At 46.3% G+C, this 16,175-nt stretch overlaps 1 protein-coding gene across 3 annotated transcripts in view; it reads right to left on the reverse strand.

Moving 5' to 3' along the window:
* The window catches only part of LOC139277225 (POC1 centriolar protein homolog A-like), a 238,359-nt gene that overhangs the window by 32,519 nt on the left and 189,665 nt on the right, over positions 1-16,175 (reverse strand). The window lies entirely within an intron of this gene.

A 16,175-nucleotide genomic window follows, 5' to 3' on the forward strand; every position in this document is an offset into this window, starting at 1 on the left:
TGCTTGACCTGCTGAGTATTTTCAGCATTTTCTGTTTTTATATGAAATCCTTGTTGTACTGTACTACAGCAGGACCTCATGTACCCCACTTTGTTCAGCTCTAGCTTTGTACAGCATATTCATATAAAAGTAGTATGACAGAAATTATTTTTTATATGTTTTATCTAACATAGATGCCTTTATTCAGAGGTCCCAATATACAGAGGGATGTTCTGAGAGACTAATTTATGTATATGGTAGCAAATTAAGTTGTAAAGATTTAAGATAGAAATTCCAACTGACAATGTTCATGTGTGAAGGTTCAACACAATCATACTGTAGTCCTGTGGGTGCTGTTTTTCCTCAGGTGTTAAAACTGATTAGCATCAGCATAAACCCACATGTAGGAATTTAAACTTCACCAATTGGAATTTCTACCTTTATTGTTACTATATATTACGGACACTAACAAGCAATGTTTGATTCTCTTCTTTACAGTATAGAATTCAGAAGCTTTTCATTCAAAACTGTTACACCATTTATTTTTTAAACTACACACTCACGTCGGTTAATTCAAAATATCTACGATGAAACTCATTTAGCCTGCTGCACAAGTTCCTTGTCTAAATGATGTCATTTTTGGCTTAAGAAATATCTGGTCTTTGAACTGCTATGGGCTATTTTCAAGGTCATACCCGAAATGGAAAGCGCAGTTCATACTCCACCTCTGAATATGCCCCGATAATTCTTTTGAGGTATTGGGGCATCCACTTCATTTGAGTAACCAGAATAAAGCTCAGATTTCTACTGATGAAGATAGCTTAAAGGAATGCTATTTTTTTTTAAACCTAAAATCTGGCTTGGTGATAAGTTCAAATCTGAATTTGTGGAAGTCAATAAATATAGTTGGCAATTTGCAAAATCTAACTACTATGCAACAGATTAAAACAGTGTGTCAGAAATTTCCAAGACTGCTGATCTCGCTTTTGAGTTTTACCCAAATAGATATAACCATGTGCAATTGCCAGTGCAGCATAACAAGTAACATAATTGGGGGTAATTGTGACTTTGGGTGATAATGTAAATATATCAGATCAGCTGCCCATTATAGATCCCTCCCAATTCTCATTTTGAAATGAAAGTCGGGGGAGATGTACAACAGGTGGCTGATTTGATATCGCTGGTTTTACACTATTGCCAATGTCAAGAATTACCCCAATGAGTCAATTTTAAATTTTGAAATTTTTTTTACACTTCATTTAAGAGCTTTACAAAAGTTCAGAATTATCACCTCACCCTTTAGTGAAATTACAAGGATCAGTGTGGGAAACAACTGAAAACAATTTTTGATAGAGAATTCATTCACCACAGCTAGCTCTATATCTTTCCAGAGTCATTGGATAATTTGGCTTTGAGGATACAATTCAAAAGTCTCAAAAATAAGACTGACTACTAGATCAGGAAGTGAGAAAAATAACTCAAGAAACATGCCTTATGTGAGAGAAGCAGGAGGCACTGCTGCTAACACTGGGGGAAAAGATTTAATGGGCCGATATGTGATACTTAAAGTGAGGGTGTCATTTTGCTTCTGCAAATCAAGTTTTTAAAAAGAACTTTGTCTTTGTCATTTATCCTCCACATGTATTAGAACAGATTTATGGTTAAAGGTGGAAGGGGAGGAGAAATCGCAATTAAACTAATGAGTACAGCAAGTTTTGGAAGCAAAGACTTCAATTCCATCTGTCATGCACCATAAAGGATCTAGCAAGTCAATTCTCAGGGTCAAGCACATGACTCACTCACTTCAGCCAGTCATTTACAACCGCGGCATTTGAACAAGATGGCTGACTGTATGACTAGATTTTGAGAGAACTGAGCTACAGACTGAAAACATAACCCCTTTGCACAGTTATTTTCACAAATGCCAGCCCAATAGGACAACATCCAAGATATGAGGATTTTTATTTTCCAGGGAACTCAAACCTAGAAAATGAATTATCAAAAATTCTGTAAAATGTGGTACTAACCCCAGTTAATGACTTTAAGTAGTGTTTTTGCAACAGGTCTGCCAACTCATTTCTGACTTTGGAAATGGATATTGAACTGGTAACTTCCACCCTCAACAGATGACTGTGTTAAACCACAATGTGTTGTTATGCCTAGATATCATTAGATTTCCAACATTGTTTGCATCTTGAATCTCATTTCCCTCCCCCAAAACAGATTCCGAACTTGAGTCCCAAGTATTGCTAATGATGGGGAGGATAAATATCCTAAATCCTACTTTTCTATCCATTCTTTTAAGCAGCAAACAAATCAACATTAACTGCAACAGCAACTCAACTGCTTAATTAAACTACAAAGATTTCCAGCACACATGCTAGAGAAAATATGAAAAATAAGTAGACTTATTCTTGTTAAATAAAATCTGTAGATACAAGAGGAACAAACAGCATGAGTAATTAAAATAAATTAATATATTATTGAAAATTCAGCCACATTTTTAAGAAAATTCTGAATTTCAAAGCATTAAATTCAGCTTCATGCATGGACTTGTTTCTAGATATGGAGTTCAGCTGGCACCAGCAATTTCATTTTAAAGGCTACTTTAAGGGAAAAAAAACACACGTAATACAGATGGTGAAGTCACGACAGACAGGAATTTCCTGCTGCGTATAGTTCTAACACAGGTTAGTTAGCTGTCGTCAAGGGCTTGCAGTAGAAAATTCTTATCCATGTTGCATTACCACAGCAAAAGAAACAACCCATTGGACGTGCTTCAAAAAAACATAATTGTCTTTTCACCTCAGAAAGCAAAAATTTAATTCCCTAGAAAATGTTACACTATACCTTTCCCACTTTAGCTAAAGCTGCCAGTTGCTCTGCTCGTCTTAGTCGGTAATCTTCACATCTGTTGACCACGTGAAAGTTTATGCACACAGGGAAGTTACATTCAAAGATGGAAATGATCAATATTTACTGAATGCAGCAACACCAACTATCTTTAAACAAAAATTGAGTCATAAGCATTTAGTCACATATAGGTTGAATATTATAGACATCTGCACCCACCATCCACAGTCTCTCACCACCCCAAGAAAAATTGGCATATTATTTCTACTTTTACACAGACCTGGTGTTAGTAAAAACCACATCATCAAACAGTTCAGCCGTTGCTCAAAAAAAAGTTTTCCAACTTTCAAACTTAATGTGTGTTTTTCACTGGATTGACCTTTGGTCTTTTCTTACATGCTTTGTTCTGTTTGAAGGTGAATTTACTCGACTGCCTTCACAAAAATATCTACCATGCTCAAGTATTTCAAAAGGCTATAGATAGGCAACAGGAAATGGTATGCACCTGCAACCTATAAATTATTCCATAGTGAACAAACCTATCTAGTGGGTACTGGAAGTTATCAAACAAACAAATTTAAAACATGTGTTAATATCAGTGTTTAGAGTAAGTTTCTGATGTCAACCCAGAATGTGCTATTAGTATCCTGTAGTGATGGGAGTTCAGAAGTTTTGTTTTTATTTGGTCCTAGGTAAATGACATTTGTATTTCTTAATTAAAGTGGTATTATTTTTGTTGAAATATGAAGTAAACTGAAATAAGTAACTGCTGAAAATACTGCAATTTACATCCAGTTAAGGGATTCTTTTCCTTACACTTTTTATTTCTTTGTTGCTCACAGTCCAACACACACAATGTACAGAGGACCTGGGTGTCCTTGTACACCAGTCACTGAAAGCAAACATGCAGGGGTAGCAAACAGTTAGGAAGGCAAATGGTATGTTAGCCTTCATTGCAAGAGGATTTGAGTACAGGAGCAAGGATGACTTACGAGTTATACTCATCATCATCTTCATAGGCAGTCCACTCTTAACATGAGTTCTTAGGTGGCTGTACAGTCCAATACAAGAACCACAGTCTCTGTCACAGGTGGGACAGATAGTTGTTGAGGGAAGGGGTGGGTGGGACTGGTTTGCCTCATGCTCTTTCCGCTGCCTGCGCTTGATTTCTGCACGATCTCGGCAATGAGACTCGAGGTGCTCAGCGCCCTCCCAGATGCGCTTCCTCCACTTAGGCTGGTCTTTGGCCAGGGTCTCCTAGGTGTCAGTGGGGATGTTGCACTTTATGAGGGAGGCTTTGAGGGTGTCCTTGTAACAATTTCGCTGCCCACCTTTGGCTCGTTTACCGTGAAGGAGTTCAGAGTAGAGCGCTTGCTTTGGATGTCTCGTGTCTGGCATGCGAACTATGTGGCCTGCCCTGCGGAGCTGATCACGTGTGGTCAGTGCTTCAATGCTGGGGATATTAGCCTGGTCGAGGACACTAATGGTGCATCTGAGTCCCAGGGGATTTATAGGATCTTGCGGAGACATCGTTGGTGGTATTTCTCCAGCGACTTGAGGTGTCTACTGTACATGGTCCATGTTTCTAAGCCATACAGGAGGGTGGGTATTACTACAGCCCTGTTGACCATGAGCTTGGTGGCAATTTTGAGGGCCTGGTCTTCACACACACTTTTCCTCAGACAGCCGAAGGCTGCACTGACGCACTGGAGGTCGTGTTGCATCTCGTCGTCAATGCCTGCTCTTGTTGATAGGTTGTTGTACAGGGCCTTGGAGAGACCACACCTGGAATATTGTGTGCAGTTTTGGTCTCCTTACCTAAAAAGGATATACTTGCCACAGAGGGAGTGCAGCGAAGGTTCACCAGACTGATTCCTGGGATGGCAGGACTGTCGTATAAGGAGAGATTGGGTCGACTAGGCCTGTATTCACTAGAGTTCAGAAGAATGAGAGGGGATCTCATTGAAACGTATACAATTCTGACTGGGTTGGATAGACTGGATACGGGGAGGATGTTTCCCCTGGCTGGGAAGACTAGAACAAGGGGTCAGTCTCAGGCTATGGGGTAGGAAATTTAGGACCGAGATGATAAGAAATGTTTTCACTCAGAGGGTGGTGAACCTGTGGGATTCTCTACCACAGAAGGCTGTGGAGGCCAAGTCACTAAATATATTTAAGAGGGAGATAGATAGATTTCTAGAAACAAAAGGCATCAAGGGGTATGGGGGAAATGCAGGAATATGGGGCCCAAGTTTCCACATGATTTGCGCCTGATTTTTAGGAGCAACTGTGGAGAACGGACTATCTTAGAATTTGCAATTCTCCACATTTTTTTTTCTGCAGTTCTAGTCAGGTAGAACAGTTCTACTTTGGAACAGAATTTTTTCTTCAAAAGGGGCGTGTCCGGCCACTGACGCCTGATTTGAAAGTTTCCACAGTGAAAACGTACTCCAAACTAATGTAGAATGGAGCAAGTGAAGATTTTTGTAGAACTGAAAAAACCTGTTCTACACATTAAAAAATCAGGCGCAGGTTACAAATCAGGCGTCCAGAATGAGGTGGGGGGGGGAAGGGAACTCATTAAATTCTACAATAAATCCTTATTTATACTAATACAAATAAATCCAACCTGAATAAACATTTATAAGCAAAGAAAAGATTAAATAAACCATCTTCCTACCTGTGTGAAAGTGCTTCAGCCAGGGAGAATGGTGTAGCAAGCCTCACACAACGAGGGAGCCGACCGAACGCAGGCGGGGTGGGGGGGGGGGGGGGGGGGGGAGGAGGGAGCCGACCGAACGCAGGCCGGGGGGGGGGGGGGGGGGGGAGGAGGGAGCCGACCGAACGCAGGCCGGGGGGGGTAGGGAGCCGACCGAACGCAGGCCGGGGGGGGGGGGAGGAGGGAGCCGACCGAACGCAGGCCGGGGGGGGGGGGGGAGAGGAGGGAGCCGACCGAACGCAGGCCGGGGGGGGGGGGGGGGGGGTAGGGAGCCGACCGAACGCGGGCCGGGGGGGGGGAGAAGGAAGGGAGCCGACGAACGCGGGGGGGGGGGGGAGGGAATGGAGCCGTTCCAGACGGCTGGCGGGAAAGAGAGAAGGCTGCAGGAAGCCTCAGAAATTGAGGAGCCATTTCCCGACAGCAAAAGGGGGAGGTCGTCGGGAACTCAACTTTCTGAGGCTTCCTGCACCCTTCTCACTGCTACAAGAAGCCTCTGTGCTGATGGCAATGTACTTTTATTAAAAAATGTTCAAAAACTAAACAGCTACAAAGAACTACAAAAATGGCCGAGTGCCAATGTTTTTTTCACACTGAGCATGCGCGAACGCTCCAACGCGCACGTGCAGCGTTGCCGGCAGGGAAAAAACTAATTTAAATAGTACCCGCCCCCTCCCACTTACAAAATCGGCGCGAGTGTAGGCTCCGCCCCCCTGGGCGCCATGCAGACAAGGAGCTGCAAAGCGCTCCAGAATCGCTCGTTTTTTTTCCGCCGCCGTTTTAGGCGCGAAAAACGGGCGCCCAGCTCGGAGGGGTGCCCGTTTTTTATCATGTGGAAACTTGGGCCCATGGTGTTGAGATAGAGGATCAGCCATGATCATATTGAATGGCGGTGCAGACTCGAAAGGGCCGAATGGCCTACTACTGCTCCTATTTTCTATGTTTCTAATATGAATATGTCAGATCAAGTTCAATGCTTTTGTAATTAAATATTAACTATATTTCTTTCAATGAAACAGATTTATGAGACGATTAGTTATAGAAGGCCATGAGGGAATCTTTCTTCTCGGAGACATTGTTGCATCAAAACATCCTTCTAAACTGTTCTTCAACTGGTGGTGATTTAGCCAACAGTTATTTTTGAAAGTTAACAAAGATGTAAAAACAGATCAAGGATGTTGAATTTTGTTTTATATAAAGACAACAGTGATACACATGACACACATCACATTTATCATATGAAAACAGGACTTTTAAAAAATACTATTTTTCATAAAAATGTTGTGTTTATCAAGGTGACTGACAGTGCCGAGGACTGGAACATCAGTTTTAACCAAGGCCAGGTATATATTGGCAGATGCAGAGTAATTTTCCTTCTACACTGCCTTGTGCTTTAGTTACAACTTCAGAATCCCTAATGCAGCGGTGTGAATTTTCCCACTTCCCACACTACAACAACAACTTATATTTATTTAACATAGGTGTTTCACATTTATTCAGGCCATAAATTGACACCAAGCCAAAGAAGGTACTATTAGCATGGGTGACTAAAAGCTTGGTCAAAGAGGTATGTTTTAAGAAGCATAATTAATAGAGCTGGATGGGAATTGCACTGGTGGAGGAGAATGAGGCAGTTAGGTTGCTGCTTTGGGAGAGTCAGTGGCAGAAGAAGCCAAGGATGGTGCAAAAAAAAAACACAAACCTATCCAGGAGGGACTCAATCCTGGTACAACAGTAGGAATGGAGGCCAGCAGGGTAGTAATAATAATTTGGAGACTAAGGGCTAGATTTTACACTTTTTTTGCATGCATAACGCCCACTTAACGTCCATTTTACCACTGAAATGAGGCATAATGCCCAGATATCGCCCATTTAGCCACAAATTAGAAACTGACGCCCATTTTTCGGACACATATCGCCGAGCGTTATCTTCCCCATGTACATAATACCAGAAAAAAATAATACCGCCCGCCCACTTTTTTTGGGCGGAATCATCAAAATGGGTGAAACCAACATCCATAATATCGGCCAGCGATACTTTCCGCACGTAATTAACGCCGAGATTTAATAATACCGGCTGCCCACTTTATTTTGTCGTAAAGATGCCATTTGTCGAAACTAATGCCCAGGAGATCGCCCAGCATCACTTTCACCACCTCGCACACATTATTGCTCGCCCAAAAAAACACCGGGAAAAAGTGGAACTCGCGGAACTACTCACAGCGGTATGGACGCCATGTTCTAAATCACATTTTGCATCATTTAAAAGGCTGCTCTGCTTCAACCTCGGGGGAGTTCCGATGTACTCTGGAGGTGATGTGAACATCTGAACAAACATCTTTATCATACTGTGGACGATTGGAATTTAATAAGTGTCTTCGTGGGGACATTCATTCTTTGTGACAAATCGATGGAAAACAGATAGCTATTGGAATGGGGCCTGTCCTTTCTCACCCTCTCTTGATGACCACTTACATGCTGCAGACTCGAGATGGCAGAAGGTACGCTCGACAGCATAATGTGCCCAATGTCAGACGTGACAGGCTGATGAGGAGGACCAGACGCAAGTACAGGGAGATGCAGTCTTACCTCAACTTGCCCAACACCACCTGCCTTTGGAGACTGCGCTTCCACAAAGAGGTCATCAGTGAGATATGCCAGCTCATAAGGGGAGATCTGCAGCCTGCCAGCACCATCAGGACCACACTGTCCGTCGAGGTCAAAGTCACCACGGCACTTCGTTCTACGCGCAGGGTTCTTTTCAGGCCTCAGCTGACGACATTTGCAGTATATCTCAGCATGCCACACATTGCTGTATTAGACAGGTCACTGAAGCTCTGTACGCACGCAGGATGGACTTTATCGGTTTCCTTATGACCAGGGAGCCTCAGACTGAGAGGGCTCTAGGATTCTACCGAATTGCTAACTTCCCCAAGGTGCAGGGAGCAATTGACTGTACGCACATCACAATGCAGGCACCTTTTCAGGATGCAGAGGTTTTCAGGAACCGCAAGGGATTCCACTACCTGAATGTGCAACTCGTTGTCGACCACTAGCAAATTATTACGGCAGTGAATGCTCAATTTCCAGGCAGCATCCATGATGCTCACATCCTGCGTGAGAGCACTGTATCTGACTTGTTTAACAATCAGCCACAAGGTTAATACTGGATTCTTGGTGACAAAGAATATGGCCTCGCCACCTGGCTGATGACCCCACTGCGCGACACCCATACCGAAGCCGAGAAGTGATACAACAAGAGCCACAGAGCCACTCGCAATATCGTGGAGAAAACCTCTGAAGTGCTTAAGCAGCACTTTAGATGCCTGGACCACTCAGGAGGCATGCTCCAATACCACCCTGAGCAGGAAGCTCAATTTGTGGTGGTGCTCCATGCTGCACAACTTGGCTATCAGGAGGTGACAAGAATTGCCAGAAGGGTGTGACGGTCCACCTCAGGAGAGAGAGGAAGAGGTCGAGGAGGTGGACGCTGACGTCAGGTCAGACAATCAGGCTGACGCTGAAGCCATGCCCCCGCTCCCCTGTAGACCACATGAAAGGGCCCTTGGTGGCATCATAGCTGTAAGACTCTTACGTCAGGAGCTCATAAATGAGTGCTTTGCCTGAAAGAATGTTGGTGGTATTTACAAGGCTGACACACTGCTGGGTGTACAGGTCACATCAATGGTGGGCATCACCTTGGTGACAGTTAAAGTTTAAGTTAAGTGTAATTATACCTTCTAATGTTAAGGAATCACCAGTGTGTAATGGTGCAGCTATCTGAGCCAATGCACAACAAGGTTATGTTAAATAAAAAACATTTAATCCGACCATTTGTCTGAAATCATAAGTATATCTGTTAAAAATCAACCCTATCCCGCCCCGCTTCTCATCCCCACCTCTACCCCTCCTGACTCCAAGCCGCCTGGCTGAGGAGTTCCTCAAGCACTGCTTCATTGCAGGGCGGGGGAGATGACGGCTGACCCGCTGCTTGGACGGATACGGGAGAGGACGGTCCCGAGGTGGGAGCGTGCTCTGAGCCAGAAGCAAGATGTTGCTCCTGGCTCTCATGTGTCGTTGGCAATGGAGATGCAGCGCAGTGCCATGCTCCGGGACCACTGGGAGCCCTCTGTCATCAGTGTTCCTGGCTAATAGCTCCAGGGCTTCCTCCATCCCTTCCATGTTATATATTATTTGTTGGACAAAAACTCGGTGCCAACTATGTTCTAGGTGCGTAGAAGGCTTTTTGCTACTGGTGAATCTCCCTCGTGCCTCCCACAACAGCCAAACAAGCACACACCACACCCACACACACTTTCAGTCCCTCTCTCCTCTTCTGTGCATGTAATGATGACCCCTGACCTCCTGAATCGCAGGAAATGAGTATCGCCATGCAGTTGCCAAGGACGGCGACACTTTATGGCAGAAGGTCAGAGAGATTTAACGCTAACGCCCATTTCAGATCGCTTGTGGTAACGCCCAATTTTTTAAGATGGAGACTAGGGGCTTTGAGAATGGGCGACAAGCCGGCGATCTAAAAGCCCATTTTTAACGTACACGACGTAAATACCACCCATTTTTGGGCGATCTGCACAGAAGTGTAAAATCTAGCCCTAAGAAAAGTATAAGTATAAGAAGGAAGGGAAACAAGGGAAGGAGAGAGGGTCAGGAAGATGAATCTTATTTGCTGAATCAGTCATAACTGGCAGCCACCACCGCTAAAGCTCAAGGGTGAGGAAGTCAGCAGGCAATATAGGCACGGGATAATTTACAGAACATGAGTTTGAACGAGGAGTTAGAAAATGCTAGAGCCTTGTGTGAGCTTAAGATCCATTCAATGAAATCGATGGATCACAAACAAGGTAAAGCAAATGTTTTATGAATTTAAGAAATTGAGGAACTCTTGCATCTGATGGAGGGAGAGGAGCTGTTTAAAATGGTTAGCGACCATGTGGATGGTCTGGTAGACAATCATGAGATCTTTGTAGATAAAGGGCGGAAGCTGTTGAGCTATTCCTCTCACTTGTGTGTGAAGAGAACCGCAAATGATGTGGCCAAGTTGTGGTTACATATAAGGAAATTCTTATTGGAAAATAAGGTAATCTGGAACAGGGTAAATTCTTGTTGGAACAAGGCAGGTCAGATGCAGTCAATGGCTGCTACTGCCCATCAGGATTTAAAAAAAAAAGAGAATAAGCAGGAACAATTACAATAGAAGCACAAGGGAAGGAAATTCAGAATTTTAATGATAGGTTTGTTGATCAACAAGCAGCAGTGGCTTCTTCAGGACCATTTATAAGACCATCTCAAAACTGAGAGTGAAGTGATACAATTAGCCCCTTTTCAGCAAACAAAGGCTGTAAAGCAGTTCTGTAGAAATTCCTTTGTTCTTTACGAGAAAAGTAAGAACAGATTTAGGAAGAGAAAGCAATTGAAAGCCCACAGCAAATATCAGAGATTGAAATTGAAGGGAGTAAACAGGATTGAATTAACAGGGGCCTAAATTGTCCCCGACCCCTGTCGAAAACACAGCGCATTTAGCGTGTTTGAGCTGATTTCACCGTCGCGATAGATGTGGTGGCCTCTTGCATGAAATTCCGCTCTTCGGCTTTTTTATTCGAGCGGCCTGGAAGTCGATCATAATGGGGGCAGAAGTGAGGCAGAGAGCGGACGTTCGGTCACTAGAGGGGCAGAAGTTGGGTGGAGCGTCCGCTGTTATCGGTCATCAGCTTGGCGCTGATGACTTCATCACGCTGGCGCATCACCACATCTCTTCCCTTCACTTAAAGGCAAGGGCTGCTGCAAGCTCTGCGATTCTTTTAGTTAGATCCACTGGGCCACCAGGAAGGGCTTCGGCCGGGCCAGCAGCCTGGTGTAAGAATTTGGTGAAAACATCGGCGTAAACATTTGGACATTGCTTGGATACATTTTCTGTTACAGCAGAGAGCATTGACTTGGGATAGGTTCATACATGTCCCACAGGAATACACATCAGATGGACAAGGAATCAATGGCAGGAATGGTTGATGGACAGGCCTTTTGTCTTGCAATCAGTTAGACATTAAGTAAAGTGGCCCATGTTCAGGCCATCGAAAGACAAAGGAAAGCTATTCAACCACAGACTCGTCAGAGCCAACATCGAGCCTTACAGTTGACAAAAAAACAGACCAAAGACTTGATTTTGCTTTTCAGTTGCATAGCCTCAGGGGAAGGACAGTTGAACTTTCGGCATGGAAAGACGACAGTGGCTGCCATCTCTCTCTCTCTCCCCTCTTCTACGCCTGCTTGCTTTGTTCAACGTACAACGACTGAGCACTCCGTTTGGGACGGAGAGAAGAAACCCCCATTTACAAGCAAAGTGAGCCTCGCTATTTCGACTGGGAAGCTGACCTCGAGACTGGACTTGAATACCACAGATTGGTACAGACCGAGAAGATACGCCTCATCGGGAGAAACAGTGAGTAAGCCACAGGGTTAATTGGTAAGCATTTATCCCAGCTCACACATCGTTAAGACCACCGCATAGTCTGAAAGGGTGTTGTGTGTCTCAACCAAGACTTAAGGGTTTTAGTGGGGAGGTTTTTGCAAGGATCATAAGCGTACGCACAATTTCTGTTGGACAGATTCAGTGGTGCAATTTTGAATCCGAGCAGGGGTGTTTTAGACGTGGGTACTTCATGTTAGGGGCCTGTTTAGACGGGCCAGACCGTGTGTTATACTGTGTTTGTTTGTTTTACACTACCAAGGGGTGTTTTTACTAGATTCAGGAGTGTGCTTTAAATTGAATAAAAACATTGTGACGGTTGAGACTGAAAGACTTGTCCATGACTGTATATTACTGTTCATGACTTTAATTCCGGTGTCTAGAACGGTTGTAAGAGGGGTGATTCAAAACCACCCAGGGCAAAACCACTTACAGAATCTGGTGACCGCGGGAAGACACTGGTATGAGTGAACAGACAGTTATGGAAGATCTCAAGGTCAAGAGATCTGTAATGGGGGATAGGATTTCCTCAAACGTATTCAGTAAAGTTAATGTAACACAGCAGTGGGTGTTAGAACTGTTGCGGGCTGAGAGTCCAAGGACAAAGCTGGACAGGGGGTAAGGAGCACAAAAGGCAAAAAAGGCCATTTGGCTCCTGTGTTTGCAGAAGCATGTCCAGCTGCTCAGGGAGCAGGTCGGTAAGCTTAAGGCAGAGCTCCAAGAGTCTGAGCAGCAGTCAGCCGCAAGGGCCACAGTGGGGAACAGATTAGTGGATGAGTTATGCAAGGAGAGGCAGGAAAGGCGTACTCAGGAGGAAACCTCCCGTAACACCAGAGAGTACCTGCAATGCCAGGTCACCGAGGCCAAGCTCAACGAGCAGGCTATACGGGAGGAGAATGCCCGCTTAATGGGTAAAGTTGACGGGCTGGAGGGGCAACTGAGAGATATTAAGGCAGCTTACAGGGTAGCTAGCAGTAGGGGGTTTGAGAGTGGGAATCACGGGCCCTGCCAAGAAAAAAATCCCAAGCTGGACTCAAGTTCTTGCTAAAGCCAAAGGCATGGTTTGCTTGATGGCCCCGGTGGAAGCTTAGGTGGACTGGGAAGAGGAAGAAGATAGCAAGGATTAGGGGCAGGGTATGGACATCCGACCACCTCTTGAAGCGCCAAAGGGACAGATGTGGCCCATCTGGCAGCAGAAGTTCGGCCCGCCTGTAGACGGTGCGGGTCAGGGCGTGCTGCAAAGCGATTTTGTGATTCCATTCACCACCCCGCAGCTGCAGAATATGATCTCGGGGGTGCCCAAGTTAAAGAAAGGAGACCCCTCAGTTCACTTCATGGAGGTGGACCAGGATGGGGGAGGATTAACGGGTGTAGTGAGGCCGAGGCTCACAAGCTGTTGCTGTTTTCCCTGGATGGGAAACTGTATCAGGCCCTGTCCGCCGAGACCAAATGTGGACAGGGAACCATGGCCGGCTTAAAGGAGGAAATCCTGAGACCCATGGGTCACACCCAGGGTAGTCCGTTTTCTCGGGTAGAGAGGACACTGCAACTGGCAGGGGAAGCACCTCAGGCATTCGTGGACAGGCTCTGGCCCGTCTCTGAAATGGCCACAGGTGGGGTGCTCGATCGAGCACAGTTGTGGGGAGGCCGAGAAACCATGGGCTCAACTCCTCGTTTGCCACGAATAAGGGTAAAAGTGGAGGCCTCGTTTGACTCCCGAGGACCTCGTGAATAGAGAGGCCGGAGTGCTCCGTCACATGAGCCTGGCCTTTAAAACCGGCTCAGAGTTGGAGATCAAACCAAGGGCAAGGTTCATGAAATAAAGGCCAGTGAGGCTCGTAAAAAGGAATGGGGTTAGCGCAGGGAAGGCTATGACGTGTTTCGGATGTGGGAAGATGGGACACTGGAGAAGAGACTGCCTGGCCCCAAGGAGGGGGCAAGGCAAAGGGGATCCTCCAGTGCCGAGGACAAAACCTGTTGCGGTGAAGGGACCGACGCAGAACAATTTGATATTCTGGCGGCCGCCCTTCAGACAGTTTTTGTGCAGGGGAGGGTAGACGCTGCCGTGAGCAGGGAAATCCCGACTGCTCCGGTAATCCCACCACCCTGAATAGCACGATGAGTGGAGTGGATGGGGGTGGAGAAGGTAGAAGGGAAGTACTTGGTGGACACCAGAGCTTTGAGCACGGTGATCCATGCGAGTAACCCGACCGATTCACCCTGGTCCAGCAAGGTTCCATTCAGTCTTGTGGGGTTCACCGGGAACGAGCAGGCGGGGGCGATGTCCAGGCCGTTAGCCATAGATTTAGGATCCCTCCACACCAGGTGGGAATACGTCCTAATAAAGTGGGAACAGCCAGGGTCAGGAGTCCTAGGGGCCAACTTTATGTTTGCCCAGAGGATTATAGTGGATTTGAGGAATCACTGCTTTTGGGGAGCAGTGGCATCCGATAAGGAGAAAGAGGTTGTAGTGATCCCAAGGAAAGGGGAAGGAAAAGGCAACATGTGTACCATGAAGCCAAAGGGGAGTTACGACCTAGAGCAATTGGTCAATACTACCCCAGCCAAGTACCAGGCATACGTGCGGGACAATTTCTCATCGTTCGCCACACACAAGCATGACTGTGGTAGGGTAACGGGGGTGGAAGTCCGAGTATAGGGGGACCCCATGTCACGGCCACAGAAGCAATATAGTTTCCCCAGAGAGGCAGAGGCCGACTTGGAGACGGCACTGGGATCTCTGGTAGCACAGGAAGTGTTGAGGCCCATAGCCACACACATGAACTCACCACTTTGGCCGGTTAGGAAACCGGACCAGTCGTGGAGAGCCACTGTGGACTATCGGGTGCTCAACAAAAACATCCCAGCCTGCGCGCCCACAGTCGCGGCTGTAGCTGATCTGATAGGGAGTATTCCAGCAACCGCAACCACATTTATGGTGCTGGACACTTCAAATGGGTTTTGATCGATTCCACTGAAACGGGAAGACCAGTACAAAGTTTGCCTTCACTTTTAAAGGACAGCAGTACACATGGACATGCCTTCCACAGGAATTTCATAACAGCTCTTCCATATTCCACCAATGTATGGCAGACGCCTTAAAAGGTTTCAGTAGACCCCAGCAGTATGTGGATGATTTGCTTTTGTTCTCCGATGAGAGGGAGGAGCATGGTCCGCTGCTAGCTGAGCTGCTGAGAGAGACAGGGTTCAAGGTCAACCCTAAGAAAGCTCAGATCAGTCAGAGGGAAGTAAAATTCTTCGGGCTGACCGTGAGGGCTGGGGAAAGGGCGACAGACGAGGCCAAACGGAAGATGGTACAGGAGTTACCAGCCCCCACGACCGTGGCGGGGGTGAGATCCTTCCTGGGGCTCACTGGGTACTGCAGGGATTTTATTGAGGATAACACCACCACGGCAGCCCCTCTGTTTCGGCTCCTCCGCAAGGGAGTCGGATGGGGACTGCACGGCAGTGTTTAATCACCTCAAGGGAGACCTGCAGACGTCACCTGCATTAGGGGCGATTAATGGTGGGGAGGACTTCTTTTTGGAAATAGCAGCCAACGGGGACAGTTTGAGCACAGTGCTGCTCCAGGAGCGGCACGGCAAACTGAGGCCCATGGTGTACTCATCAAGAGTTCTCACAGATGTAGAATGGAAATATTCCAATTGCGAGAGGCATCTCCTAACCACGCACTGGGCCGTTAAGTGCTCACAGCTCTTTACGGGATTGCCCCTAATTGCTCTACTAACCCACCATACTCCCACTCAGATGTTATTAGATGGGAGGGTAAAGGACGGCACAGTAAGCAGTGCTCGTATTGCCCGCTGGACTTTATTGCTCTCACAAATGCATCTGAGAGTGCAAGATCTGAGTGAGCCCAAGTTGGCTGCCAACAGGATCTATCCAGTGATGGCCCACAAGTGTACGGCGGAAGGGGAATGGGACGTGGACATAGGATTCCGGGCCAGGTTACACCCAATGGGCCGCGAGATCTACATCGACGTGTCTAGTTCGGTGATGAACAGGGAGCGTTTCACCAGGTGCGGGATTTATGACCCTACGGCTGGGATAGCAAGGGCCATTAAACTCCCGAGCACCCTGAGCGCCCAGCACGCCAAACTGTTGGCAGTGGTGTACGTCGTT

Source organism: Pristiophorus japonicus, chromosome 12 (genome assembly GCF_044704955.1).
Source record: "Pristiophorus japonicus isolate sPriJap1 chromosome 12, sPriJap1.hap1, whole genome shotgun sequence".
NCBI lineage: Eukaryota > Metazoa > Chordata > Chondrichthyes > Pristiophoridae > Pristiophorus > Pristiophorus japonicus.